This window comes from Pristiophorus japonicus, chromosome 2 (genome assembly GCF_044704955.1).
Source record: "Pristiophorus japonicus isolate sPriJap1 chromosome 2, sPriJap1.hap1, whole genome shotgun sequence".
Classification (NCBI taxonomy): domain Eukaryota; kingdom Metazoa; phylum Chordata; class Chondrichthyes; family Pristiophoridae; genus Pristiophorus; species Pristiophorus japonicus.
In genome coordinates, this window is record NC_091978.1 from 373,755,073 (window position 1) to 373,768,613 (window position 13,541).

Sequence of the window (13,541 nt, forward strand, 5' to 3'; positions counted from 1 at the left end):
TGAACGTGGCTCGGGACCCCGCAGGCAGGCAAGGGCATTTCGAAACCGCCCAGGCAGCAACAAGCTCTAAGGTGGGCCCGCAACAAGGATAATGGAAAGGGGATCGGCAATTCACGCCATCTCGAGGAATAATGCATCCCGTGATGGGACCATTAACACCCACCATCAGAGTGCTTAGAAACAGCCAAATGGGCAATCAGAGCGGAATGCCTGATAATAGTCCTTTTGTTAACAGCAATCTCAATCTCAGCTCATGCTGGAGATGCGGGGGTAGACACACTGCGAAAAGCTGCAGGTTCCAGCAATATACCTGTAGGTTTTGTAATGTCAGTGGACACTTGGCCAGGATGTGCAAAAAGGCAGTAGCGAGGCTAATCTGCGAGACAGAGGAACCAGACGAGGAGTCTGCAATGCAGGATGAGGCCTGGGGTAAAGCCAGAGAAGCTGAAGTTCAGCAGGTTCATGTGGCTGACGTCCACAGCTCATACACTAAAACGCCACCCATGATGATGAAAGTCTTACTGAATGGCATCCTGGTGCACATGGAGCTGAATACGGAAGCTAGCCAGTCACTCATGAACGCCAAACAATTTGAGAGACTAGGGCCACACAGAGCTAGCAGGCCCAAACTGGAACGCATTGAGACGCAGCTACGGACGTACACCAAAGAGATCATCCCAGTGCTGGGCAGTGCAAACTTGGTGGTAACACATAATGGATCACAGAACCGGCTGCCACTCTGGATCGTTCTGGGAAATGGCCCCGCGCTTTTGGGGCGGAGTTGGCTAGCTGAGATGAATTGGAAATGGGGGGATGTGCTCGCCATTTCATCCGTGGAGCGAAGTTCATGCTCACAGGTCCTGCAAAAATTCGGGTCACTGTTTCAACCTGGTATCGGAACGTTCAAGGGTACTAAAGTAGTGATACGCATCACTCCAGACGCCAGACCAGTGCACCACAAAGCCAGAGCGGGTGCCGTATGTGATGCGTGAAAAAATTGAATGTGAACTGGACAGGCTGCTCAGAAAGGGCATAATTTCGGCCGTTGAATTCAGTGACTGGGCAAGCCCCATCGTTCCCGTCCTCAAAGCAGATGGCTCGGTTAGGATTTGTGGCGACTACAAAGCCACCATCAACCGAGTATCGCTGCAAGACCAATACCCGCTTCCGAGAGCGGAGGACCCTTTTGCCACGCTGGCAGGTGGCAAGCTGTTCACGAAGTTGGACCTCACTTCGGCCTGCATGACTCAGGGACTGGCTGAAGAATCCAAGCTTCTGACCACCATCACAATGCACAAGGGATTATTTGTCTACAACAGGTGTCCATTTGGCATTCGTTCGGCAGCAGCCATCTTTTAGAGAAACATGGAAAACTTGCTCAAATCCATTCCTGGAACGATCGTATTCCAAGACGACATTCTCATAATGAGTCGAGATACTGAAGAACACCTCCACAACCTGGAGGAGGTGATACGCTGATTGGATTGGGTAGGCTTGCGGCTGAAAAAGGCTAAGTGTGTGTTTTTGGCCCCAGAGGTCGAGTTCCTGGGCAGGAGGGTTGCCGCAGACGGGATCCAGCCCACTGAATCAAAAACGGAGACAATCCGCTGGGCGCCCAGGCCCTGCAACACGTCGGAGTTGTGTTCATTCCTGGGACTTTTGTACTATTTTGGGAACTTTCTGCCGAACTTAAGCACATTGTTGGAGCCGTTACACATGCTCCTGCGTAAAGGTTGTGAATGGTTTTGGGGGGACTGTCAAGAACGGGCTTTCAATAAGGCGAAGAACCTGCTGTGTTCCAACAAACTGTTGACTTTGTATGACCCCTGTAAAAAACTGGTCTTAACATGTGATGCGTCATCCTACGGGGTTGAGTGTGTGTTGCAGCAGGGTAACAATGACGGCCGACTCCAATCGATGGCTTACGCCTCAAGGTCGCTCTCCCAGGCAGAGCGTGGATACGGCATGGTCAAGAAGGAAGCACTCGCGTGTGTTTATGGTGTGAAAAAGATGCACCAGTACCTTTTTGGTAGACAGTTCGAGCTAGAGATGGACCACAAGCCGTTAACATCCTTGTTGTCCGACAGCAAAGCTGTCAACGCCAAATGCATCAGCTCGCATACAGCGCTGGGCCCTCACGCTGGCTGCGTATGACTACACCATACGGCACCGGCCAGGCACTGAAAATTGTGCTGATGCGCTCAGCAGGCTCCCACTAGCCACCACCAAGGGTGTGTCGGAGCAGAGCGCCGAGATGGTCATGGCCGTTGAGGATTTTGACACTGCGAGCTCCCCCATCGCAGCCCGCCAGATCAAACTCTGGACCAACAGGTACCCCCTCCTATCCATGATAAAGAAATGTGTCCTGACTGGGGATTGGGCGCCCGCACACAGGGCGTGCCCCGAGGAAGTCAGACCGTTTCAAAGACGGATGGATGAGCTCTCCATCCAAGCCGACTGCCTGCAATGGGGCAGCCGGGTAGTCATGCCCCAGAAAGGAAGGGAAGCGTTCATCAGGGAACTCCACAGCGAGCACCCTGGCATCATGTTAATGAAGGCCATTGCCCGGTCACATGTATGGTGGCCAGGGATTGACTCAGACCTGGAACACTGGGTTCGCAGGTGCACGACGTGTGCCCAGCTGGGCAATGCCCCACTCAGGGAGGCCCCACTCAGCCCGTGGCCCTGGCCCACCAGACCATGGTCACGTATTCACCTGGACTATGCAGGCCCGTTCATGGGGAAAATGTTCCTGATCATTGTCGATGCATACTCGAAGTGGATCGAGTGCATCATATTGAACTCGTGCATGACATCCATCACCGTGGAGAGTCTGCATACGGTTTTCGCGACCCATGGTTTGCTGGACATCCTGGTCAGCGACAATGGCCCATGTTTCACCAGCCATGAGTTTATGTCGGGCAATGGTATCAAGCACGTCCGAACAGCGCCGTTAAAGCCGGCTTCCAATGGCCAGGCGAAACGGGTGGTCCAAGTCATAAAACAGGGCATACTACGCATCCATGGACCCTCCCTTCAGTACCGCCTATTGCGCCTCCTGCTGGCCTACAGGTCCCGCCCGCACTCGCTCATGAGTGTCCCGCCAGCGGAACTCCTCATGAAACGCATGCTCAAGACGCGGCTGTCCCTCATTCACCCAACCTTGGCACACATTGTTGAGGGCAAGCGCCAGTCCCAAACTGAGCTCCATGATCGAAACTCAAGGGGGAGGTGTATAGAAATAGATAAGCCGGTATTTGTTTTTAACCACCCAAATGGCTTGAGGGCACCGTAATTGGCAAAGAAGGAAATAGAGTCATGGTGGTCCGACCATACAATGGGCAGATATGCCGCAAACACTTGGACCAAGTAAAGAAAAGGTTCAGCATAGACACGGAGGAACCTGAAGAAGAGCATGAGATGGCACCCACACCACTGCCAGCGGACGAGCAACAAAGACAGTCCTCAGCATGAACAGTCCCTGCGGTCAGCCTGGACAGGCCGGAATCACCTCAAGTGACAGAGACGCATGCCGAGGCTCAGCCACCAGAGCCACAACTGGGACGCTCCAAGAGAGAGCGTCGACTGCCTGACAGACTTAACCTCTGAAACAAAAAGACTGAAGGGGGGAGGTGAAGTCATGTATTTAACCATCTTGCAATGACATAGTCATGTAACTGTAACTCATGTACACTGTACCTGTACCCTAGAAATGCACACTCTGACCACAGGGGGTGAACTTGCGGGAGACACTCCTCACCTGGGTTTCCAGGTATAAAAGGTGAGGTCCCACCCAGGGTCAGCACTCTTTGGTCCTGGCAATAAAGGTGAAGGTCACAGAGTGACCGTGTCTGATATATCCATGCCTCGTGTGAGTTTGTAGTAACATGCAGGGACACTACATTAGGGAAAGGAAAAAGGACAAAGAAAGAATGGCATTAGCTCCGTGCTTAGGATAAAACTCTTGAATTCTGCCTGCTGTGTCAGCCATGGCTCAGTGGGTAGCACCCTTGCCTCTGAATCAAAAAGTTGTGGGCTCACCTCCCACTCTAGTTATTATGTATGTAGGCACTCTGTTAATGACTCCACGAGGCAAGGTTATGGTACTTAAACTGTGAAGACTGTAGTCCCTTATTGCAATCCCTTAGGTCTCCAGCAACAGCACCCTCTGGTGTACAGGTAAGGTGTGTACAGGGTGAAGATACATTCAGTGTTACAGTACATCATAACATTGTAGGCATGCATACATTACAACACTCCCTCCTAAGCATTTTTCCAGTCCTTATTGCCATGACCTGGGGAGGTGATCAGTAGTGGGCTGTGGGAGGTTGTGGTGAAGGTTGTGTGGGTGCCAGGTATGATCCCTGTGCTTGAGGCTGGCCTCATACATTTCCACCCCCGCACCCCCTCTTAACACACAGACCATGTGGGTGTCACTGTTGTGGGATCCCTCAGTGGGGGAGCCAGTGCAGCATAGGGTAGAGTACATACTCTGTAGAGTGGGTAAGTGTGTGGTGGTGAGCAGGGCCACAGGACTCTGTGGGCTCCATGTCTTCCATTTGTGATGAAAGTCTGGTCATCCCAGGGTCCGTCAGGGAAGCTGGAGGGTACTGGCCTCTCACTCCTGGTGTTGGCCCTGGTGGCCAGGGGGTGTAGGGCTGGTCTGGGGCATGTTGCCAGTGGTGGTGGCTGTGCTGCCCATTGACCGCTGTCCCTGCAGTGGGTCTGCTCCCACTGGGTGTGTGTGAGCCCTTCCTGGGGCATCACATTTGTCCCAAAAGTCCAGGCTACCTTGTCAGGTAGCCCACTGGACCTGGGGGTCTTCCACGGGGGGATTCCTCTGGCATAAACATTGTCCTTGTAGAACCCGGTGTCCTTTAACAGTCTACTTCCTGTATACATGACACATTGGCTCCAATCATACATAGTCGAATCTACACTGTTATCTCTCTTCACATTGTCACTTACAGTATTTACATCACTTTCTAATATCTCGGTTTCTCTCTCCATGCATGGTTGCATTAGTCATTTTAAAATTTCTATTATCATCATTAAGCATTACAAACTTGTTCTTAACATCACTTACACAAGCATTCATTACATTTTTCTCTTCAGTTACTCTGGCATCACAATTCAACGTTACATTATCATACCTGCATTTGCTAACTGCATTTTTCACTTTAAAGTCCTTGTCATCTTTAGAGTGAAACTGTCCCTTTAAATTCTTTGGGTTACCGGTCTCCTTTAAGGGGGCCTTCCAATCCGGTTCGCCGCTCGGTGCCACGTGTCGCTCCTCCAACGCTGCCCCTCGTGGTCTGGTCGCGACCATTTTGATTTTAGGTTCTTCGCCTCGTGGGTGCGGCCACCATCTTCTCGCTCTCCTCCAGGCAGGCTGTGGTGATCTTTTCCTTCTCAGGTTCAGCCACAGACGTTGGGAATCCACCTTTTTCGACGATATTCTTCCCTTGGAGTTCTGCCCCGGCCCAGAAGGTGAAGTCTGGACGTTCGGTTACGGTGATCTCGCCACGGTGTTGTGAAGTCGTCGCCGCGCAGTCGAGCTGGACGGTGGGATTTCTAGGTGCAGCGATGGATCCAAGTTCGGAACTGCGTGGGATGTGGATTGCTGGAGCCCAGAGGCCGTCGTCACTTGACCAACTTGGACCTGCTTCATCCAACTTCTTCCCAGCAGCATTGGACCATCGCCAGCAACGGTCCACAGGGGGAGTTTGTTCATCACGCTGCCCTGGGAGGCCTGGAGGCCCACGCTGCCAACAACTGGGATTTTGCCTTTGGTGTAGGTGAGCAGCTTCGCTTGGACAGGAGACAGTTTTGGTCGTTTGGCGGAATTGATCCAAGTTTTTCAAAGGTCGTCTGGCTCATCAAAGACTGGCTCGCCCCTGTGTCGATCTCCATCGAAACTGGAACTCTGTTGATGTCTACTTCCATCTTCCACGGGGAACTTTCTGTGGAGCAGGTATAAATTCCATACCCTTCTTCCAGGGGTTGAGCAGTTTCGTCTTCATCTGTGTCTGAGCCCAGGTGATCAGCCAACTCTTCAGTGACGTGGTGAGTAAAGCTTTTTCTGCACATTCTCTGAAGGTGCCCTTTCGCTTTGCAGCCTTTGCAGGTATAGTTTTTGTAGCGGCACTGGTGGGCCCTGTGGTTTCCTCCACAGCGCCAGCACAGGGCTAGCCGGTTTGCCCCATGTGGCGGACTCAGGGTTGCGGAACTCGGGGCAGCATTTCTGCCTTTAGAAGTAGTCATTCGGTTCACTGCATTCGTCAGTTTAGAGTCCTGGGTATGGGTCATCATTCGCTTGGAGTCACCGACCGAAATCATGTCGGCCTGGCTCATTTTAATTGCCTTCTGCAGGGTGACTGTGATGGCCGCAGAGAGCAGTTTGTGGAGGAGACCCTCGTGGCCGATTCCAATAGCAAATATGTCCCTTAGTGCTTCGTTAAGGTGGTCGCCAACATCACACGGTGCAGCCAATCTTCTTAAATCTGCAGCATACTTAGCAATTGCTTGGCCTTCGGGTCGCCGGTGAGTGTAGAGCCGGTGCCTGGCTGTGAGGATGCTTTCTTTTGAGTTTTAGTGCTCCTGTATTAAGGTTACAAGTTCCCCATAGCTCTTGGTTGTTGTCTTCGCTAGGGCTAGCAGGTCCCTGATGAGGCCCACAACTACTAAGCAGGATGGCCCTGCGCTTGTTTGGCAGTGTAGCTGGTGTGTCCTCATCCAGGTCGTTGGCTATGAAGAAGTGTTCTACCTTTTCACGAAGGCATTCGAATCTTCCCCTCCGGTGAATTGTTGAAAGTTGCTGAGATTCGACATGTTGTGCATGTAGTTCGTGACCTCGTCGCCAGTTATTATGTATGCAGGCACTCTGTTAATGACTCCACGAGGCAAGGATATAAGATTGTAGTCCTTTATTGCAGCTCCTAGAGTGAGGACACCGAGAGGTGAGCTCCCTTTTATACTGGGTTACCTGCAGTGTGCAGGTGACCCTTAGGTCTCCAGCAGCAACACCCTCTGGTGTACAGGTAAGGTGTGTATAGGGTGAAGGTACATCATAACATTGTAGGCATGCATACATAACACCAGTGACTTGAGCACAAAATCTAGGTTGACACTCCCAGTGCAGTACTGAGGGAGTGTCGGAGTGGCAGTACTGAGGGAACGCTACACTGTCGGAGTGGCAGTACTGAGGGAGCGCCGCACTGTCGGAGGGGCAGTACTGAGGGAGCGCTGCACTATCGGAGGGACAGTACTGAGGGAGCACTGCACTGTCGAAGTGGCAGTACTGAGGGAGTGCTGCACTATCGGAGGGGCAGTACTGAGGGAGTACCGCATTGTCGGAAGGGCAGTACTGAGGGAGCGCCGCACTGTCGGAGGGGCAGTACTGAGGGAGCGCCGCACTGTCGGAAGGGCAGTACTGAGGGAGCGGTGCACTGTCGGAGGGACAGTACTGAGGGAGCGCTGCACTATCGGAGGGACAGTACTGAGGGAGCACTGCACTGTCGAAGTGGCAGTACTGAGGGAGTGCTGCACTATCGGAGGGGCAGTACTGAGGGAGCGCTGCACTATCGGAGGGACAGTACTGAGGGAGCACTGCACTGTCGAAGTGGCAGTACTGAGGGAGTGCTGCACTATCGGAGGGGCAGTACTGAGGGAGCGCCGCACTGTCGGAAGGGCAGTACTGAGGGAGCGCTGCACTGTCAGAGGGGCAGTACTGAGGGAGCGCCGCACTGTCGGAAGGGCAGTACTGAGGGAGCGCCGCACTGTCGGAAGGGCAGTACTGAGGGAGCGGTGCACTGTCGGACGGGCAGTACTGAGGGAGCGCTGCACTGTCGGAAGGGCAGTACTGAGGGAGCGCCGCACTGTCGGAGGGGCAGTACTTTGAGAGTGCCGCATAGTCGGTAGGGCAGTACTGAGGGAGCGACGCACTGTTGGAGGGGCGATACTGAGGGAGCGGTGCACTGTCGGAGGGGCCTACATTTGGATGAGATGTTAAACCGAGGCCCCATCTGCCCTCTCAGGTGCACTGAAAAGATCCCATGGCAATATTTCGAACTGCAGAGAAGATCTCCCTGGTGTCCTGGGGCCCAATATTTATCCCTCAATCAACATCACTGCAACAGATTATCTGGTCATTAACACATTGTGTTTGTGGGAGCTTGCTGTGCGCAAATTGGCTGTCATGTGTCCCACATTACAACAGTGACTACACGTCAAAAAGTACTTCATTGGCTGTAAAGCGCTTTTGGACCTGGTGGTCGTGAAAGGCGCTATAGAAATGCAAGTCTTTCTTTCACTTCATGTTGCCCGTGGTGAGGATTCGCGGAGTTCGCTTCTCATAATAGCTAACAGCGGTTCTGACTGCAGGGCTCTCGTTCTCCCTCCCTCCTCTAACAGGCAGGTACAAAATGATGAGCTGCTGAAGGTGTGCTGCCCAAGTGGCGATCTTGTACCTCCCCTGTGTGTGAATGAAGCTACTTGCATGGTGCAGCAATGCCAGGGAGCGGATGTGAACGCAAGGGATGGTGGGGACTACAGTTTGCAGATCACGGCATCCTCAATAAACCCACAGTGCAAATTCCACCTTAGCTGTCCTCGAGGGAAGAAAGTTGGGACAGTGAGATTAGCCTTAGAGCGCACGGTAAGGAGCCGGAATTTTCACTTTTACTGCAGTGTTTACTGCATTGGGAACCTCGGGTGCAGCTGCAGAATAGCCACTGAGAGTTATGCTTGAGACGAAAATGCCGTTTCTTCAACCTATTTTAGGGCAGTGGAGACTGTTGCAAAGATTGCAGTGTTTAAAACAATCCGTGCAGTTGCATTTATCTCAAATGCATTTATTGGTGCTGTTATTGTTGATTTGGCCAACGAATTGCCGTAGGGCATAGAGCATGTTCCTTCCGCAATGCTTTGCGAGGTTAGTGTGGCGCTGACGTGGATCAGAAGGGCGTTGCTTTGTTGGGATACTAACTTTAATAAAACATGCATGACATTCGGCTCGGTTATGTCCTAACCCAGGAAGTGTTCCCAGAGACGTGGCAGTCCAACGTTGCATTACCGCAATGTAGTATGCTGAACTTTCACTATTTTGCACCGGCCCGGAGTCGGGGGGATTCCATATTTACTTCCTGCCTCCTGTCCGTGTACGGTAATACGGCTCAGCCCTCAAAATAGACTCTGATTTCCTGCGGCATCGCTAGATAGTCTGAATCTAGCCCAATGATTATATATTTATGGGATGTGAGCCTCGCTGGCAAGTCCAGCATTTATTACATAAGAACATAAGAAATACAAGCAGGAGTAGGCGATTCAGTCCCTGGAGCCTGCTCCGCGATTCAATTAGATCATGGCTGATCTTCAACCTCAACTCTGCTTTCCTGCAATATCCCCATATCCCTTGAATCCCTTAATATCCAAAAATCTATCAATCTCTGTCTTGAATATACTCAACAACTGAGTCTCCACAGCCCTCTGGGGTAGAGAATTCCAAAGATTCACCACTCTCTGAGTGAATATGTTTCACGTCATCTCCGTCTTAAATGGCCAACCCATTATCCTGAGACTGTGACCCCCGGTTCTAAATGTCCCAGCCAGAGGAAACATCCTCCCTGCACCTACCCTGTCAATCCCTATAAGAATTTTGCATGATTCAATTAGATCATCTCTCATTCTTCTAAACTCTAGAGAATATAGACCTAGTCTACTCAATCTCTCATAGGACAATTCCCCCATCCCAGGAATCAGTCTGGTGAATCTTCGTTGAACTCCTTCTAGCACAAGTACATCATTCCTTAGGTAAGGAGACCAAAACTGTACACAATACTCCAGGTGTGATCCCACCAGGATCCTATATAATTGCAGTAACACGTCTTTACTCTTGTACTCAAATTTTCTTGTAATAAAGACCAACATACCATTTGCTTTCTTAATTGCTTGCTGTACCTGCGTGTTAACTTTCAGTGATTGGTGTACAAGGACACCCAGGTCCCTCTGAACACCAACATTTCCCAATCTCTCACCATTTAAAAAATACTCTGCTTTTCTATTTTTCCTACCAAAGTGGATAACTTCATATTTCTCCATATTATATTCCATTTGCCCACTCACTTAGCCCGTCCATATCCCCTTGAAGCCTCTTTGCATTCTCCTCACAACTTACATTCCCACCTAGCTTCGTATCATCAGCAAACTTGGATTATATTACATTTGTGTATAGCACCGATCCTTGCGGTATCCCACTAGATACAGTCTGCCAACCTGAAAAAGACCCATTTGTTCCTACTCTCTGTTTTCTGTCCGCTAACCAATCCTCAATCCATGCTAGTATATTACCCCCAATCCCATGAGCCTTAATTTTGTTTAATAACCTTTTGTGTGGTCCTTTTCGAATGCCTTCTGAAAATCCAATTACACTACATCCACTGGTTCCCCCTTATCCTGCGAGTTACAACCTCAAAACAACTCAGATTTGTCAAACATAATTTCCCTTTCATAAATCCATGTTGGCTCTGCCCAATCCTGTTATTCTTTTCTAAATGTCCTGTTACCACGTCCATAATAATAGATTCAGCATTTTCCCTACTACTGATGTCAGGCTAACTGGTCTGTCGTTCACCATTTTCTCCCTCCCTCCTTTCTTAAATAGCGGGGTTACATTTGCTACCTTCCAACCCGTGGGAACCGTTTTAAAATCTATGGAATTTTGGAAGATGACAACCAATGCATCCATTATCTCTATCGCCACCTCGTTCAAAATCCTAGGATGTAGACCATCAGGTCCAGGGGATTTATTGGCTTTCAATCCCATTAATTGCTCCAGTACTATTTTTTACTAATACTAATTTTTTTCAGTTCCTCATTCTCGTGAGACCCTTGATTCCCCACTATTTCCGGGAGGTTTTTGGCATCTTCTTCCGCGAAGACAGATACAAAGTATTTGTTTAATTTCTCTGTCATTTCCTTATTCCCCATTATAATTTCTCGCCTCTCAACCTGTAAGGGACCCACATTTACTTTTGCTAATCTTTTCCTTTTTACATAACTATAGAAGCTTTTATAGTCTGTTTTTATGTCTCTCGCTAGTTTACTCTCATTCTATTTTCCCTTTCTTTATCAATTTCTTGGTTCTCCTTTGCTGAATTCTAAAATCCTCCCAACCCTCAGGCTTACTGCTCTTTTTGGCAACATTATAAGCCTCTTCCTTTGGTCTAATGCTATCTTTAATTTCCTTGTTAGCCACAGTTGGACCACTTTTCCTGTGGGTTTTTTATGCCTTAAAGGGGTGTATGTTTGTTGAAATTAGGTATTAATTCTTTAAGTACCAGCCATTGCTTGTCTATCTTCATACCTTTTAATGTAGTTTCTATATCTACCTTAGCCAACGCGCCCCTCATTCCTACATAATTTGCTTTATTTAGATTTCCTAGTTTCGGATTGAACTAAATCACTTTCAAACTTAATATAAAATTCTATTATATTATAGTCACTTTTCCCTAAAGGCCCCTTTACTACAAGGTTATTAATTAACCGTTTCTCATTCTTTATTGCCCTTGAGAAGGTGTTGGTACACAACTGTGTGGCTTAGAATCATAAAAATTCACAGCACAGAAGAAGGCTATTCAGCCCATCGTGCCTGTGCCAGACGAAAAATAGTTATCCAGCCTGATCACACTTTGTGTCTTAATGCAAGGAGTATCCGCAATAAGGTGGATGAATTAACTGTGCAAATAGATGTTAACAAATATGATGTGATTGGGATTACGGAAATGTGGCTCCAGGATGATCAGGGCTGGGAACTCAACATCCAGGGGTATTCAACATTCAGGAAAGATAGAATAAAAGGAAAAGGAGGTGGGGTAGCATCGCTGGTTAAGGAGGAGATTAAGGCAATAGTTAGGAAGGACATTAGCTTGGATGATGTGGAATCTATATGGGTAGAGCTGCAGAACACCAAAGGGCAAAAAACATTAGTGGGAGTTGTGTACAGACCTCCAAATAGTAGTAGTGATGTTGGGGAGGGCATCAAACAGGAAATTAGGGGTGCATGCAATAAAGGTGCAGCAGTTATAATGGGTGACTTTAATATGCACATAGATTGGGTTAACCAAACTGGAAGCAATACGGTGGAGGAGGAGTTCCTGGAGTGCATAAGGGATGGTTTTCTAGACCAATATGTCGAGGAACCAACTAGGGGGGAGGCCATCTTAGACTGGGTGTTGTGTAATGAGAGAGGATTAATTAGCAATCTCGTTGTGCGAGGCCCCTTGGGGAAGAGTGACCATAATATGGTGGAATTCTGCATTAGGATGGAGAATGAAACAGTTAATTCAGAGACCATGGTCCAGAACTTAAAGAAGGGTAACTTTGAAGGTATGAGGCGTGAATTGGCTAGGATAGATTGGTGAATGATACTTCAGGGGTTGACTGTGGATGGGAAATGGCAGACATTTAGAGACCGCATGGATGAACTACAACAATTTTGTCTGGCGTAAAAATAAAAAAGGAAAGGTGGCTCAACCGTGGCTATCAAGGGAAATCAGGGATAGTATTAAAGCCAAGGAAGTGGCATACAAATTGGCCAGAAATAGCAGCGAACCCGGGGACTGGGAGAAATTTAGAACTCCGCAGCGGAGGACAAAGGGTTTGATTAGGGCAGGGAAAATGGAGTACGAGAAGAAGCTTGCAGGGAACATTAAGACGGATTGCAAAAGTTTCTATAGATATGTAAAGAGAAAAAGGTTAGTAAAGACAAACGTAGGTCCACTGCAGTCAGAATCAGGGGAAGTCATAACGGGGAACAAAGAAATGGCGGACCAATTGAACAAGTACTTTGGTTCGGTATTCACTGAGGAGGACACAAACAACCTTCCGGATATAAAAGAGGTCGGAGGGTCTAGTAAAGAGGAGGAACTGAGGGAAATCCTTATTAGTCGGGAAATTGTGTTGGGGAAATTGATGGGATTGAAGGCCGATAAATCCCCAGATCCTGATGGACTGCATCCCAGAGTACTTAAGGAGGTGGCCTTGGAAATAGTGGATGCATTGACAGTCATTTTCCAACATTCCATTGACTCTGGATCAGTTCCTATGGAGTGGAGGGTAGCCAATGTAACCCCACTTTTTATAAAAGGAGGGAGAGAGATAACAGGGAATTATAGACCGGTCAGCCTGACATCGGTAGTTGGTAAAATGATGGAATCAATTATTAAGGATGTCATAGCAGTGCATTTGGAAAGAGGTGACATGATAGGTCCAAGTCAGCATGGATTTGTGAAAGGGAAATCATGCTCGACAAATCTTCTGGAATTTTTTGAGGATGTTTCCAGTAGAGTGGACAAGGGAGAACCAGTTGATGTGTATTTGGACTTTCAGAAGGCTTTCGACAAGGTCCCACACAAGAGATTAATGTGCAAAGTTAAAGCACATGGGATTGGGGTTGGTGTGCTGACATGGATTGAGAACTGGTTGTCAGACAGGAAGCAAAGAGTAGGAGTAAATGGGGACTTTTCAGAATGGCAGGCAGTGAC

The 13,541-nt window shown here is 48.9% G+C and overlaps 1 protein-coding gene across 2 annotated transcripts in view; it reads left to right on the forward strand.

Annotated features, from left to right (window-relative positions):
• bdh2 (3-hydroxybutyrate dehydrogenase, type 2) overlaps window positions 1-13,541 on the forward strand; it is a 202,246-nt gene that overhangs the window by 73,009 nt on the left and 115,696 nt on the right. The window contains exon 1 of one of the 2 annotated variants that reach the window (XM_070873159.1): window positions 8,491-8,656. The exons of the other annotated variant lie outside the window; for it this stretch is intronic. The gene's annotated coding sequence lies outside the window, so the exon portion shown is untranslated. Of the gene's footprint in view, window positions 1-8,490; window positions 8,657-13,541 lie in introns of those variants that run through there. 2 annotated transcript variants of the gene reach the window in all.